We start from the raw sequence: 15,976 nt of genomic DNA, 5'->3' as shown, positions 1-15,976 counted from the left end.
AAATCAGTAATTGCCTGAAATTAAAGAAAAGCACCGTACTCAGAAAAGTTGTCGAAAGTACTATTAAGCCATTGTCTAGTTATGAATATGAATACAAGTATGCAGAGAAGCAGATGTTGAAGGGAGGGCCAGGTTTTGAAATACACAGCTCTTAGAGTACGGTCACACAATTCTTGGACCGTTCTTGGTGCGTTTTTAAACGTACCAAAAGCAAATGTGTTTTTGCATGTTTACCATGCATTTAACTGGTTTTAATACGTTTTTATTCAATTCTGGAATTGTAAGCATCTGTGAAAATGTTAACACGGCTGCTTACATTTCCAAAAATGATGAAAAATAGGTTCAAAACAGTCAAACATATAGTAAACATGCAAAAATGCAAGAGTTTTCAGTTTAAAGGGAACCTACCACCACGAATCTACCTATAAAGGTAGATCGGGTGGTAGGTGGATGAATGGGACGTGAGGACAGCCCTTTTTTGGGCTAATCCTCATGTCCCGGCTATAATAACTTTAATAAGCGGGTATGTAAATTTTCTTAAGCGCCTACTGGGGCATGGAGTAGCCTGACATGAGGCTACACATCGCGGCTACTCCACGCCCCAGTAGCCTCTTTTCTCCGCCTACTATTTCATCTTCGGCACGCAGCTCCTCATAGCTGCGCGCCCTCGTCCGATTACCCGGCGTTCTGCGCGTGCCTCGGAGCGTTCCCCTTTCCCTCAGAAATAAAAAATAAACAATTAAAAAATGTTATATATTGCCACATACCAAAAGTTCTATCAAAATATAACTTCTAATTGTCACAATCTACATTTTTTTTTACAACACATAAAAAAATTGATTTTAAAACAGAGAAATGTGTTTTAAATAAAGCGTACAGTATTCAAAAAGGGGCACTATGCAAACTCCTTATTTATACAAGGTGCGAGTATATATGTCTCAAGACGGCACAGAAGTAATATGCAAAAACATCCAGGTCATGCTCATTGTTCATAGAAGGGGTGCATTCAACATAAGAAAAAAACAGAAGGATTGCCGCACTAACCGATAAAACCTCTTCTTTATTTTTTCACAAAGTAAAACAAGTATGACATAGTAGCCCAGTCAGGATAGAGATAGGAGCAGGGTATTGGAAAAGGCTACAGCCTTTATATAAAATATAAAATAGGGGGGGGGATTACAATCTGGAAATACTCATTCACCTATACTTTATAGGCATGTGTTACATAGTAGGAAATCGGTAAAGACATCCAGAACGGAGAGAATTATATATATACAGTATATATATATATATATATATATATATATATATATATATATATATATATATATATAAATGTAAGTGCTAACATCATACTATGTCTATATGAAAATATCTAGAACATAGGACGGATCGAAGAGGAAGGACAGGGGGGTACCATTAAAGGAAAACCCCCATGTTGTGTCTATCCTTCAGCCCTAGAGGACCCATAGCATGGGTCCTCATAACCCAACAGGCTTCTTTCCTTAAAAGCTCCTGTGGCGATCCCCACCGTTAGGTGGTATAGGTACCTGCTTGATACCCCGAAACAAAGAACTTGTGTGTTGCCCCCATGCACTTTGTTAATGTGCTCAATTAATCTTGGTGCGCCTTTTCTGCTTTTGACCGAATAGCAATGTTCACTAAATCAAATGTACAGCGGTCTTATTGTTTTACCTATGTAAAAATGCCCGCAAGGGCAAAGAATAACGTAAACTACAAATTGCATGAAAAAAATTGGCGTGTCGATATTTTAACTCATCCAATACACAAATGCTTAGTTTTTATATTTTGCCAGCAATATTTACTGTGGCCTTAACAGAAATTGCCTGTCAGAACCATTTTGGGAAGCAATTTATTTTTTGGAGGGGGTAGACGGCTACCCACAATTATATGACGCACACTTATACTTCTTCTAAACGATATTAAAGGCGGTAAGGTGGTTAGGTTGACCATAAACCCTAATGGACCTATTTGTACGGGTATTTAACCTTCTTTTTTAACCTCAGGTACTGTAACACTTTTATTTATAGATGCATTGATTGAGAAAAACCTCTTCAAGTTGATGTTGCGTACACCCCTGAAGAGGTCAATCTCCAATTCCACAAAATCAAAATTATAAGTTAGACAAAAACCAAGACCTTTTGACAAAACTGATATACATGCAGGGCTTAGATCGATCTCAGTGAGATTGACCACTAAAAGATTGTCATTATTATCTTCTTCTGTTTCTTCTACTCTTATTGTCTCCAGGACTTGCTTTCGCTTCCTTCCTCGTCCTCTTTCCACGCCCCGTCCTCATGTTTTGCACAAAAGGATTACATTTTTTTTAATCTATTAAAATATAATAAAACCTATATAAATTTGGTTTTATTGTGATCATAGCAAACCATAGAATAAAGTTTCATTTGGTGCACCCAGTGAAACAGACCACACAAGACAAATTAGGGTTTTTTTGGCAATTATAATGCATTTGGAATTTTTTACCAGCTGTGTAAATCATGGCATTAAATATTGATACTAGGAAGTGCAATTTTCTATGCAGAAAACAAGCCCTCATGCAGCTGTGTACACTGAAAAATAGAAACATTTCTTTGATGTATTTTTTTTTAGGTGGTGGGGGGGGGACATAAAAAGGAAAAATGGCCCTAATGAAAAGGGGTTAGAGTTATATCGGAAATGACAAAAACATTGATCCAAACATTAGAATATTATTTAACGGGGAAATGATTCCAGAATTGATAACTGGCACTGCCAGTGAATGATGGTGCAAAAAGGGAGAGGGAAAGACAGCAATCCTAGGTAATCACGATTTGAGTGGTGCTCGCAGCTGTGGATCCGGTGCTCAGAGTCCCATAATCAGCATAAGGAATGGAGAGAGCCACAGCACCCGGTACGATTCAGTTCCAAAAAGTCTTTATAAAAATTGCATAAAAATTGCAACGTTTTGATTCCAGTTGAATCTTTCTCAAGCATGCTTGAGAAAGATTCATGCTTGAGAAGCATGCTCAATCTCAAGCATGCTTGAGAAAGATTCAACTGGAATCGAAACGTTGCAATTTTTATGCTTGGATGATGTTACAATAAAGACTTTTTGGAACTGAATCGTACCGGGTGCTGTGGCTCTCTCCATTCCTTATGCTGATGGTGCAAAAACACACAACACTATGACAAGGGGAATGATAATACCTAGTGTCACTTTATTCATAAATGTAGAGGAGCAATATTAGAGGAGAGGCACAAAGCAGTCATGATGAAATACATTCCAGAAATGTTCTTTTATGGGGAATCCCAGTATTTAATAAAACATACATGTCAGAAGATATCAAAAGGTCGGCCTTAATCCCAAACTTACAAAACACCAAATTACGCAACAATAAATCCCCTGATCCTGTATCTCCACCTAACTATGAGACACATCAGCAGACAAAGGTTCTTTGTTGACCAAACAGGCTAGACTTCAATCCATCCAGAATGGAGCATTCAGCTGAACTTTATGACTAAGTCACAAAATGCTTCTTTACTGTGTCAGACGATGATCAATAAACTGCAGCTATTCTCCTCTCTCATCAAAGTCTCACTAAGTTCCCCTGAGCTGTAGCTCCTGAAAGCTTTGCCCCAGGGATACATTAAGATTAGAGATGAGCGAACACTAAAATGCTCGGGTACTCGTTATTCGAGACGAACTTTTCCCGATGCTCGAGTGCTCGTCTCGAATAACGAACCCCATTGAAGTCAATGGGAGACTCGAGCATTTTTCAAGGGGACCAAGGCTCTGCACAGGGAAGCTTGGCCAAACACCTGGGAACCTCAGAAAAGGATGGAAACACCACGGAAATGGACAGGAAACAGCAGGGGCAGCATGCATGGATGCCTCTGAGGCTGCCTAATCGCACCATTATGCCAAAATTATGGGCAACAGCATGGCCATGACAGAGTGACAGAATGAAGCTAGATAGCATCTAAAACATCCAATAATTGACCCTGACACTATAGGGGACGGCATGCAGAGGCAGCGGCAGCAGGCTAGAGAGTGGCATGGCGACATACCCTAATTGGACTCAGGCTTCAAACCAATGGGTGTCAGAGAGGAACCAAAGGAGGTGAGCAAGAAGCGCTCAAATAATATCGGTACATGATAAAAGTTTGCCAGTATATTTTGTGGATTACACAGCAGGGTGGCGACAAAGTTAACATGGAAGCCATGAAAACAACCCAAAATTCTGCCTGACACAGCTCGTTTGATAAGGGGACCATGTATGGAGGCAGTGAACTAGTAGTAGATTAAAGGTTCTGCAGTTAAAACTATGTTAGTTGGATCTTGGCATGGAGTTGGCGCTCCGCTGCCAGGCGAGCTTTCGCCAATCCAAGCCCCTGTCTCTAGGCTACTCCCCAAACAGCACTTCTAAGAACCTTTTGTATAAGATCAAGTGTAGTAGCGTTCTTATAAGTTTAGGATATGGCGGGTGAGGGGAATGTAAACAGATGCGCAAGAAGCGCTGAAATAATATCCCTAAATGGTAAAAGTTTGCAAGTATATTTTGTGGATTACACAGCAGGGTGGCGACAAAGTTAACAACTTTGATGTGGAATGCCCTGTAATAGCTCTTGGGCGGTGTGCCTTTTATCGCCTAGGCTCAGCAGTTTCAGCACCGCCTGCTGTCGCTTAGCGACGGCACTGCTGCTGTGCCTAGAGCTACCGACTGATGGCGCCATGCCCACGGATGGTAATTCGGAGGAGGAGGAGGTGGAGGAGGGGTGGGAGGAGGTATAGTAGGCCTTTGAGACCTGGACCGAGGTAGGCCCCGCAATTCTCTGCGTCGGCAGTATATGACCAGCCCCAGGGTCAGACTCGGTCCCAGCCTGCACCAAGTTAAGTGTAGTAGCGTTCTTATAAGTTTGGGATATGGCGGGTGAGGGGAATGTAAACAGATGCGCAAGAAGCGCATGATGCGCATGGAGCTGGCGCTCCGCTGCCAGGCGAGCTTTCGCCAATCCAAGCCCCTGTCTCTAGGCTACTCCCCAAACAGCACTTCTAAGAACCTTTTGTATAAGATCAAGTGTAGTAGCGTTCTTATAAGTTTAGGATATGCCGGGTGAGGGGAATGTAAACAGATGCGCAAGAAGCGCTGAAATAATATCCCTAAATGGTAAAAGTTTGCCAGTATATTTTGTGGATAACACAGCAGGGTGGCGACAAAGTTAACAACTTTGATGTGGAATCCATGAAAACAACCCAAATTTCTGCCTGACACACCTCGTTTGATAAAGGGACGATGTATGGAGGCAGCTATATGGACGACTTTTGGAGGTAGCAATGGAGACAACGTGTGGAGGCTGCTATGGAGACAATTTAATTTGGATAGTGCCTGTATGTGGCAGTCCCAAACATTTTTCAAACCAGAGGAGCAGGTAGGTGGCCCTCCAGTAAAATGGAATAGATTGAGTGCCTGTATGTGGCAGTCCCAAAAATTTTTCAAACCAGAGGAGCAGGTAGGTGGCCCTCCAGTAAAATGGAATAGATTGAGTGCCTGTATGTGGCAGTCCCAAAAATTTTTTAAAACAGAGGACCGGGTAGGTGGCCCTCCAGAAAAATGGAATAGATTGAGTGCCTGTATGTGGCAGTCCCAAAAATTTTTCAAACCAGAGGAGCAGGTAGGTGGCCCTCCAGTAAAATGGAATAGATTGAGTGCCTGTATGTGGCAGTCCCAAACATTTTTCAAACCAGAGGAGCAGGTAGGTGGCCCTGCAGTAAAATGGAATAGATTGAGTGCCTGTATGTGGCAGTCCCAAAAATTTTTCAAACCAGAGGAGCAGGTAGGTGGCCCTCCAGTAAAATGGAATAGATTGAGTGCCTGTATGTGGCAGTCCCAAAAATGTTTCAAACCAGAGGAGCAGGTAGGTGGCCCTGCAGTAAAATGGAATAGATTGAGTGCCTGTATGTGGCAGTCCCAAAAATTTTTCAAACCAGAGGAGCAGGTAGGTGGCCCTCCAGTAAAATGGAATAGATTGAGTGCCTGTATGTGGCACTCACAAAAATTGTTTCAAACAGAGGACCGGGTAGGTGGCCCTCCAGAAAAATTAAATGCATGAAGTACTATAGCAAGAGCCAGTGGGCCCTGTCAAAAAATAGCCATTTTCCTCTGCTTTACTGTACAAAGAGGAGGAGAAGGAGGAAAATGAGGAGGAGGAGGAGTGGATCAATTATTCAGGTTGAGCTTCCTTCACCTGGTGGAGATTGGAAATTCTGAGAAATCCAGCCTTTATTCATTTTAATAAGCGTCAGCCTGTCAGCGCTGTCAGTCGACAGGCGTGTACGCTTATCGGTGATGATGCCACCAGCTGCACTGAAAACCCGCTCGGACAAGACGCTAGCGGCAGGGCAGGCAAGAACCTCCAAGGCGTACAGCGCCAGTTCGTGCCACATGTCCAGCTTTGAAACCCAGTAGTTGTAGGGAGCTGTGTGATCATTTAGGACGATGGTATGGTCAGCTACGTACTCCCTCACCATCTTTCTGTAAAGATCAGCCCTACTCTGCCGAGACTGGGGACAGGTGACAGTGTCTTGCTGGGGTAACATAAAGCTGGCAAAAGCCTTGTAAAGCGTACCCTTGCCAGTGCTGGACAAGCTGCCTGCTCGCCTACTCTCCCTCGCTACTTGTCCCGCAGAACTACGCACTCTGCCGCTAGCGCTGTCAGAAGGGAAATACTGTTTCAGCTTGTGCACCAGGGCCTGCTGGTATTCATGCATTCTCACACTCCTTTCCTCTGCAGGGATGAGAGTGGGAAGATTTTGCTTGTACCGTGGGTCCAGGAGAGTGAACACCCAGTAATCGGTGATGGAATAAATTCTTTGAACGCGAGGGTCACGGGATAGGCAGCCTAGCATGAAATCTGCCATATGCGCCAGAGTACCAACGCGTAAGAATTCACTCCCCTCACTGGCCTGACTGTCCATTTCCTCCTCCTCCAACTCCTCCAACTCCTCTTCTTCTGCCCATACACGCTGAACAGTGAAGGACTCAACAATGGTCCCCTCTTGTGTCTCGCCAACATTCTCCTCCTCTTCCTCCTCATCCTCCTCCACCTCCACCTCCTCCGATATGCGCTGAGAAACAGACCTGAGGGTGCTTTGGCTATCAACAAGGGAATATTCTTCCCCTGTCTCTTGTGACGAGCGCAAAGCTTCCGACTTCATGCTGACCAGAGAGTTTTTCAACAGGCCAAGCAGCGGGATGGTGAGGCTGATGATGGCGGCATCGCCACTGACCATCTGTGTTGACTCCTCAAAGTTACTCAGCACCTGACAGATATCAGACATCCACGTCCACTCCTCATTGTAGACTTGAGGAAGCTGACTGACCTGACTACCAGTTCTGGTGGAAGTTGACATCTGGCAGTCTACAATCGCTCTGCGCTGCTGGTAAACTCTGGATAACATGGTCAGTGTTGAATTCCACCTCGTGGGCACGTCGCACAACAGTCGGTGAGCGGGCAGTTGGAGGCGGCGCTGCGCTGCCCTGAGAGTGGCAGCATCTGGGCTGGACTTCCTGAAATGCGCACAGATGCGGCGCACCTTCGTGAGCAAATCAGACAGATTGGGGTATGTCTTGAGGAAACGCTGAACTATCAGATTTAACACATGGGCCAGGCATGGCACATGTGTCAGTCTGCCGAGTTGCAGAGCCGCCACCAGGTTACGGCCATTGTCACACACAACCATTCCCGGCTTGAGGTTCAGCGGTGCCAGCCACAGATCAGTCTGCGCCGTGATGCCCTGTAATAGCTCTTGGGCGGTGTGCCTTTTGTCGCCTAGGCTCAGCAGTTTGAGCACCGCCTGCTGTCGCTTAGCGACGGCACTGCTGCTGTGCCTAGAGCTACCGACTGATGGCGCCGTGCCCACGGATGGTAGTTCGGAGGAGGAGGTGGAGGAGGGGTGGGAGGAGGATGAGGCATAGTAGGCCTGAAACACCTGGACCGAGGTAGGCCCCGCAATCCTCGGCGTCGGCAGTATATGAGCAGCCCCAGGGTCAGACTCGGTCCCAGCCTCCACCAAGTTAACCCAATGTGCCGTCAGCGATATATAGTGGCCCTGCCCGGCAGCACTCGTCCACGTGTCCGTGGTCAGGTGGACCTTGTCAGAAACGGCGTTGGTCAGGGCACGGATGATGTTGTCTGACACGTGCTGGTGCAGGGCTGGGACGGCACATCGGGAAAAGTAGTGGCGGCTGGGGACCGAATACCGAGGGGCGGCCGCCGCCATGAGGTTGCGAAAGGCCTCGGTCTCTACTAGCCTATAGGGCAGCATCTCCAGGCTAAGCAATCTGGAGATGTGCACATTAAGGGCTTGGGCGTGCGGGTGGGTTGCACTATATTTGCGTTTCCGCTCCAGCGTCTGGGGTATGGAGAGCTGAACGCTGGTGGATGCTGTGGAGGATCGTGGAGGCGACGATGGGGTTTTTGTGGCAGGGTCCTGGGCAGGGGGCTGACTAGCAGCTGACACAGGGGAAGGAGCAGTGGTGTGCACGGCCGGAGGTGAACGGGCTTGTTGCCACTGAGTGGGGTGTTTAGCATTCATATGCCTGCGCATACTGGTGGTAGTTAAGCTAGTAGTGGTGGAACCCCTGCTGAGCCTGGTTTGGCAAATGTTGCACACCACAGTCCGTCGGTCATCCGGTGTTTCCTTAAAGAACCTCCAGACTTCTGAAGATCTAGCCCTCGCCGCAAGAGCCCTCGCCACGGGAGCTTCACTAGTTGACACATTTGGCGCTGATGCACCAGCTCTGGCCCTGCCTCTCCGTCTGGCCCCACCACTGCCTCTTCCAACCTGTTCTGGTCGAGGACTCTCCTCCGTCTCAGAAGCACTGTGTTCACCCGGCCTCTCAACCCAGCTTGGGTCTGTCACCTCATCATCCTCCGATCCCTCAGTCTGCTCCCCCCTCGGACTTCCTGCCCTGACAACAACTTCCCCACTGTCTGACAACCGTGTCTCCTCATCGTCGGACACCTCTTTACACACTTCCACTACGTCAAGAAGGTCATCATCACCCACAGACTGTGACTGGTGGAAAACCTGGGCATCGGAAAATTGCTCAGCAGCAACCGGACAAGTGGTTTGTGACTGTGGGAAGGGTCCAGAAAACAGTTCCTCAGAGTATGCCGGTTCAAATGCCAAATTTTCCTGGGAGGGGGCAGACTGGGGGGGAGGAGGCTGAGGTGCAGGAGCTGGAGGAGTGGCGATTTCGGTGACATGGGTGGACTGCGTGGAAGACTGACTGGTGGTGGACAAATTGCTCGAAGCATTGTCAGCAATCCACGACATCACCTGTTCGCACTGTTCTGGCCTCAACAGTGCTCTACCACGAGTCCCAGTAACTTCAGACATGAACCTAGGGAGAGTAGCTCTGCGGCGTTCCCCTGCTCCCTCATCAGCAGGTGGTGTCTCACCCCGCCCAGGACCACGGCCTCTGACCACTGCAGTAGTTGGACGCCCACGTCCCCGCCCTCGTCCTCTACCCCTAGCCCTCGGGTTAAACATTTTTAAAATGAGAGTTATAACTTTATTTTTTTTTAAACTTTTTTTTGTTTTTTTTTGTGTTTTTTGTTTTTTTTGTGTTTTTTGTTTTTTTTTGAGTTTTTAAAACCAAACAATGCTATCCTATTGATATGGCTATTTTCTAGCCAAGTATCAAAGCACACTACTATGCCAGATGAGATGACACTGAGTTAGTGCCTAATTGAAATCCAACCCCTACTAAATTTTCCCACTTCGGTCTTTGCTATGGATATGTGCGTCACTAAGCGCAGAACACAGCGGTCGCAAGTCTCACTACAAATTGCTCAGAATTGGCTAGTACATGCACTGCAGAAAGTACAGCCACCAGCAGATCAACCAGAAATCAAATATATAGAACGCTACTGTAGGCGTAAGTAAGCTCTTTGTATTCTCCTATGGCTATTTTCTAGCCAAGTATCAAAGCACACTACTATGCCAGATGAGATGACACTGAGTTAGTGCCTAATTGAAATCCAACCCCTACTAAATTTTCCCACTTCGGTCTTTGCTATGGATATGTGCGTCACTAAGCGCAGAACACAGCGGTCGCAAGTCTCACTACAAATTGCTCAGAATTGGCTAGTACATGCACTGCAGAAAGTACAGCCACCAGCAGATCAACCAGAAATCAAATATATAGAACGCTACTGTAGGCGTAAGTAAGCTCTTTGTATTCTCCTATGGCTATTTTCTAGCCAAGTATCAAAGCACACTACTATGCCAGATGAGATGACACTGAGTTAGTGCCTAATTGAAATCCAACCCCTACTAAATTTTCCCACTTCGGTCTTTGCTATGGATATGTGCGTCACTAAGCGCAGAACACAGCGGTCGCAAGTCTCACTACAAATTGCTCAGAATTGGCTAGTACATGCACTGCAGAAAGTACAGCCACCAGCAGATCAACCAGAAATCAAATATATAGAACGCTACTGTAGGCGTAAGTAAGCTCTTTGTATTCTCCTATGGCTATTTTCTAGCCAAGTATCAAAGCACACTACTATGCCAGATGAGATGACACTGAGTTAGTGCCTAATTGAAATCCAACCCCTACTAAATTTTCCCACTTCGGTCTTTGCTATGGATATGTGCGTCACTAAGCGCAGAACACAGCGGTCGCAAGTCTCACTACAAATTGCTCAGAATTGGCTAGTACATGCACTGCAGAAAGTACAGCCACCAGCAGATCAACCAGAAATCAAATATATAGAACGCTACTGTAGGCGTAAGTAAGCTCTTTGTATTCTCCTATGGCTATTTTCTAGCCAAGTATCAAAGCACACTACTATGCCAGATGAGATGACACTGAGTTAGTGCCTAATTGAAATCCAACCCCTACTAAATTTTCCCACTTCGGTCTTTGCTATGGATATGTGTGCCACTAAGAGCTAAACACAACGGTAGCAAGTCCCCCTGCTAATTCCTCACAAAATGGTACTAGATGCAAATTAAAATAAAAAAAGTAGAACGTTATTGTAGCCCTAAGAAGGGCTGTTGGGTTCTTTGAGAATCACTCCTGCCTAACAGTAAGCTAATAGAACACCCTAACGCTTTCCCTGACCAGCAGCAGCTCTCTCCCTAGCGGCATCCAGACACAGAATGATCCGAGCAGCGCGGGCAGCGGCTAGTCTATCCCAGGGTCACCTGATCTGGCCAGCCAACCACTGCTATCGACGTGTAAGGGTACCACGTCATGCTGGGTGGAGTGCAGAGTCTCCTGGCTTGTGATTGGCTCTGTTTCTGGCCGCCAAAAAGCAAAACGGCGGGAGCTGCCATTTTCTCGAGCGGGCGAAGTATTCGTCCGAGCAACGAGCAGTTTCGAGTACCCTAATGCTCGACCGAGCATCAAGCTCGGACGAGCATGTTCGCTCATCTCTAATTAAGATCCATTTGTGACCAGAAAACATGCACCATCAGGGCTGGAATAACAGTTTTGGAGGCCCCTGGGCACAAACTGGTGGAGGTCCTTCCCATAATTTTTTTCAATTAATATTGCTTCTCCAGATAGTCCGGATAACAGAATTGCCCACCAATTCACTTTCACTATGAAAGTCACAATTTCTAGACTACAGACAGTGGGAGATTAAGACTACTATAGGCCTTGGGCTGTATGGAGATTGTAAGCGCACTACCAGTCTTAATTTTTTTGAATACATAGATGCAGCATTCTATCTCTAACACACCTTTTATATCATGTCCAAAAAAAGTTTACCAGGTAAACCCTAATAAGAACCTGTGCCTTAATAAAAAAAAATAAATAAATAATACTGACTACTAAGGCTACATACACACTACTGTATGGGGGGGAGCATGTACAGGCACAAGCTTGCGGCAACATACCGCTACGTACACGCGGAAAAGAAAGCACATGTCCCATCTTTCCCTGTAGTGCGGCCTGTGTGCCGTGCATTTCAATGGGTCAACCCTCCGCCTCTCCATGGTGCTAGATGTATGCTCGCCTGGCAGTAGGTGTGCGGGCATACATTCGTGTGCATGCAACCAACACTAAGCCGACAGGTCAAATTTGAAGGAAGACTTACTCACACTCTTTAAGTGACACTACACAATATGAGGTTTGTCTCACACACCAAAAGGTTAATCAAGTACTACAAGACAGAAGAGGCAACTTGCAACTTATAGATGGTGGCCTTCTCCATTAGGTCCAGAATCGCAGGGTTGCTTCTTCCAGGATGCAGAATTTTCCACAAGATGTTTTCAGTGCAACTAAAATACCAAAGGTCCGATATGCCACTTTTTTTTGTCATTTTGCAAATCATAAAAATGTAAATAAAAAGTGATCAAAAGGTCATACAGTACCACAAATAGTATTAATGTAAACATCGTCTTGCCCTGCAAAAAAATGACACCTTACACAGCTCCGTGAGTCAAAGTATGAAAACGTTATCAGCGTCAGAATATGGCAAAATAAAGACTTTTTTGTACAAAAGGTTTTTAGTTTTAAAAACCTATTCAACGTAATAAAACTTTGATAGCCCTGTAATCGTACCAACCCAAATAATAAAGGGGAAATAGTATTTGGATCACATAGTGAAAGCCATATAAACAGAGCCCACAAAATGGTGCAAAAACATTTTTTTTTTTGCCAAATTCACTGCATTTGTATTTTTTTCCTGCCTCCCAGCAAACGGCATGGAGAATTAAATATTGCCAATGCAAGTACAATTTGTTTAACCGAAAACAAGCACTTATAAACATGCAAACACAGAATAAAAATATTAAAAGGGTATTCCCACGAAGACCAGTTTCTTAAACCTACTCAGGATAACAAAAATACAGCATTTCCCAGACATAAGTCCAACTTGTCCCTATCAGTCCTGGTGTACACAATTTCAGTTGCCCTAGACACGACTCTTGGATTTCTGTGTGACGGCCATGGAGCTGAGTTTCTCTCCATCTGCTCCCTGCACTCTAGCTCCGCCCCCCTGTAGTCCAGGACGGAGCTCACACTGACACATACACCGACAACCTGCTAGCAGAGGCAGCATGAGGAGAACTACAAGCTACAGACAGAGAAGTTATTTATTGGGGGAGGAAGGCACAGCAAATGTAGTGTGTTGTAGAAAAGTAGAGATGTAGGAGAGCTGACTGTGTCATTGTGTGTAATATGCATCTCATGGATCTCATCATCTCTGATCCGTCTCATCTCTCTTTCTATGTGTCAGATACTAGTACAATGTTCAGAAGGTAAGAGAAAGTGTATATAAAATTGTACCCTGATAATCTAACCACTATGTGATCATAATGGGGCACATTTACTAAGGCTTTGCACGTTCTTTCTAGTGCAAACTGCTTGCACAGGTATTTAAGTAGTGTCTGCACCACAAATGTGTTGCATGCAACCGTTTTGTTGGGGCACCTGCACTAGGCATCATGCGACACAGATTAGGGGGGTTCCGGTGCTTAGTCAGACCATGCGCCAAATTTAACATGCAAGTCCTACAAAAGTGTGTCACATGCCTCATGTTAAAGATAGACCAGAAAAAAGGTTGGTGCCCTGTCGGGCCAGTTTAGGGAGCGCCAAATTCTTTACGAACGGGCGCCAGAAATCATGAATCTGACACTCCCTGCATTATACACGTCTAATGTTGTACTGAACAAGAATTGACCTTCATGTGGAATGTAACATAGATGATTCTTTGAGGCAAAATCACCATTCCAACCTTTAAGCCATAGTGCCCTTCTGGCTGAGTTGGAAAGGGCTGATGACCTGACTGATAATCTGAAAGCATCCACTAAACTAAAGCATCCGTCAGAGGCCTTCTTCACTTTCTCCTCCAGCGGTGTTAGCCACATTAACATGGACCTGCAAACACAAGTAGCTGCAATATTCTGTGTAAAAGCCGAGGAGGAAGCCTCCCAGGCCTTACACAGGAACCCATCTGCTCTTTTGTCCATAGGGTCTTTTAAAACTCTGGAGTCTTCTAAAGGCAGCTTTTTTGGACACCTTAAATATGGCTATATCCCCTTAAGGGATATTTTCTTTGGGTACAAATATTTTCTTCTCTGACCTTTTCCATTCTGCTTTTATAAGGGATGAAAGATTTCAGTGTAAAGGAAACACTTTCCTTTTTCTATCCCCCAATCCCAGGAACATGACATCACGGACTGATCTTTGTTCTCTTTCCTCTTCTAGTTACATAATGGCCCTTACAATCTTAATAAGATGCGGCGCCATCTTGAAAAAGGAGCTGGATGCCCTGCTCCACCTCCGAGGCTTCTCACCACTCCAGCTTCTGCCCCCGGAAAGCCTGGCTGCACCACGGAGGCATGGAGGGAGGCGTGGAGCTTTAAGGGTTTGCTCTATCTGGGGGGCGGACCTCTCTCTGGTGTATGGTGCAGTCCTGGTGAAGGGGGAAATGATATTTATTGTGGTAAAATCACTATGTGATTGAAATTTGAGAATTTTCTTTCATGGGAAAACCGGTTTAAGGTAGGAGGCGAGCAAAAAATGGAAACACAAAAACAAAAAAGGGAATTGGTGGGAAGAGGTTAAATGCTGATATATTTGGAACAGGTTTACATACACTATACAAAAAGACACATATGTATGTTTTTTACACTACCTGATAAGAAATCAGAATAAACCTTTCCAGTTTTAGGTCAATTACAATTACCAAAATTATTTATGTTTGCAAGATGCCAGAATAATGAAAGATTTGAATTTTCTAAGGCGTTTTTATTACCCTATATACTCGAGTATAAGCTGACCCAACTATAATCCGAGGCCCCTAATTTTACCAACAAAAACTGGGAAAACCTATTGACTCAAGTATTAGTTGAGGGTGTGAAATGCATTGGTCACAGCCTCCCAGTATATAGCCAGCAAGTCTCCTGTAGTATATAGCCAGCCTTACCCCATGTAGTATCCAGCCAGCCTTCCCCCATGTAGTACCCAGCCAGCCAGCCCCCATGTAGTCTATAGCCTGCCCGCCCCCATGTAGTCTATAGCCTGCCCGCCCCCATGTAGTCTATAGCCTGCCAGCCCCCTGTAGTATACAGCCAACCCGCATGAAAAAAATAAACTTACATACTCACCTTCTGCTGTCCCCGATACTCATTGCGGGTCCTCTTCTGTCTTCTTTATGCTGTAACAGCTGGCAGAGACGTGTCCATGCAATCTGCTGGCCGGCGCATACTATGATGTCACCAGCGGCCATACTATGATGGCACCAGGGGGAAGGAGCTGTACAGATGCACAACTCCTATCTTCCTAGATCGTTTTATATACAATTGCGCAATATATAGACTTTAAATGTGTTTGCTATATCTGGTGATGTAAAAGAAACAGTTTACAATTGCACCAGTCTACAATTAAGTTGTTTGAAGAATATTCTGAATATTGAATGATATAAGATAGTATGTATAAATAATGGTATTTTATGGAGTATAAGGGCCCTGCACCATGTATTTCAAATATTGTCTATGTATTTTAAGTAAAATACTTTTATTATGTAAAAATCTCCCAAAATTTTACCATAACACCATAAGTGGTGCAGTATAAAATTATTGTACAAAACGTATGCACTAGTGATACCCTGGTATCTTATTCAAGTACACAAGGTGTATAACCCATTCTGTTTGTGCCTTTTCTTTTCCTCTACATTTTCACTGTCGAGTAGAGCATCTATGAGATTCATCAGTCACTTACTTATCTCTGACCATAGCCATGAAGCCGATACATAGTAACACATCTGTGCCACATAATTTCCAGTCTAAATTACCAAATCCGTGCTGTAGCTCCTTTGTTGACATCCACCGTTCATTTATGAGAGAAGTTGTCAGTGGGTAAAAACTTTTGCTAGGAACATGACAATCATGGCAAACGCTCTTGTAAATGAAAATGGTTAGATTGTGTTATTCTGAAAAGAATTGAATTGTAAA

The sequence above is a fragment of the Engystomops pustulosus genome, chromosome 10 (genome assembly GCF_040894005.1).
Source record: "Engystomops pustulosus chromosome 10, aEngPut4.maternal, whole genome shotgun sequence".
NCBI lineage: Eukaryota > Metazoa > Chordata > Amphibia > Anura > Leptodactylidae > Engystomops > Engystomops pustulosus.
This window is presented reverse-complemented; position numbering follows the sequence as displayed.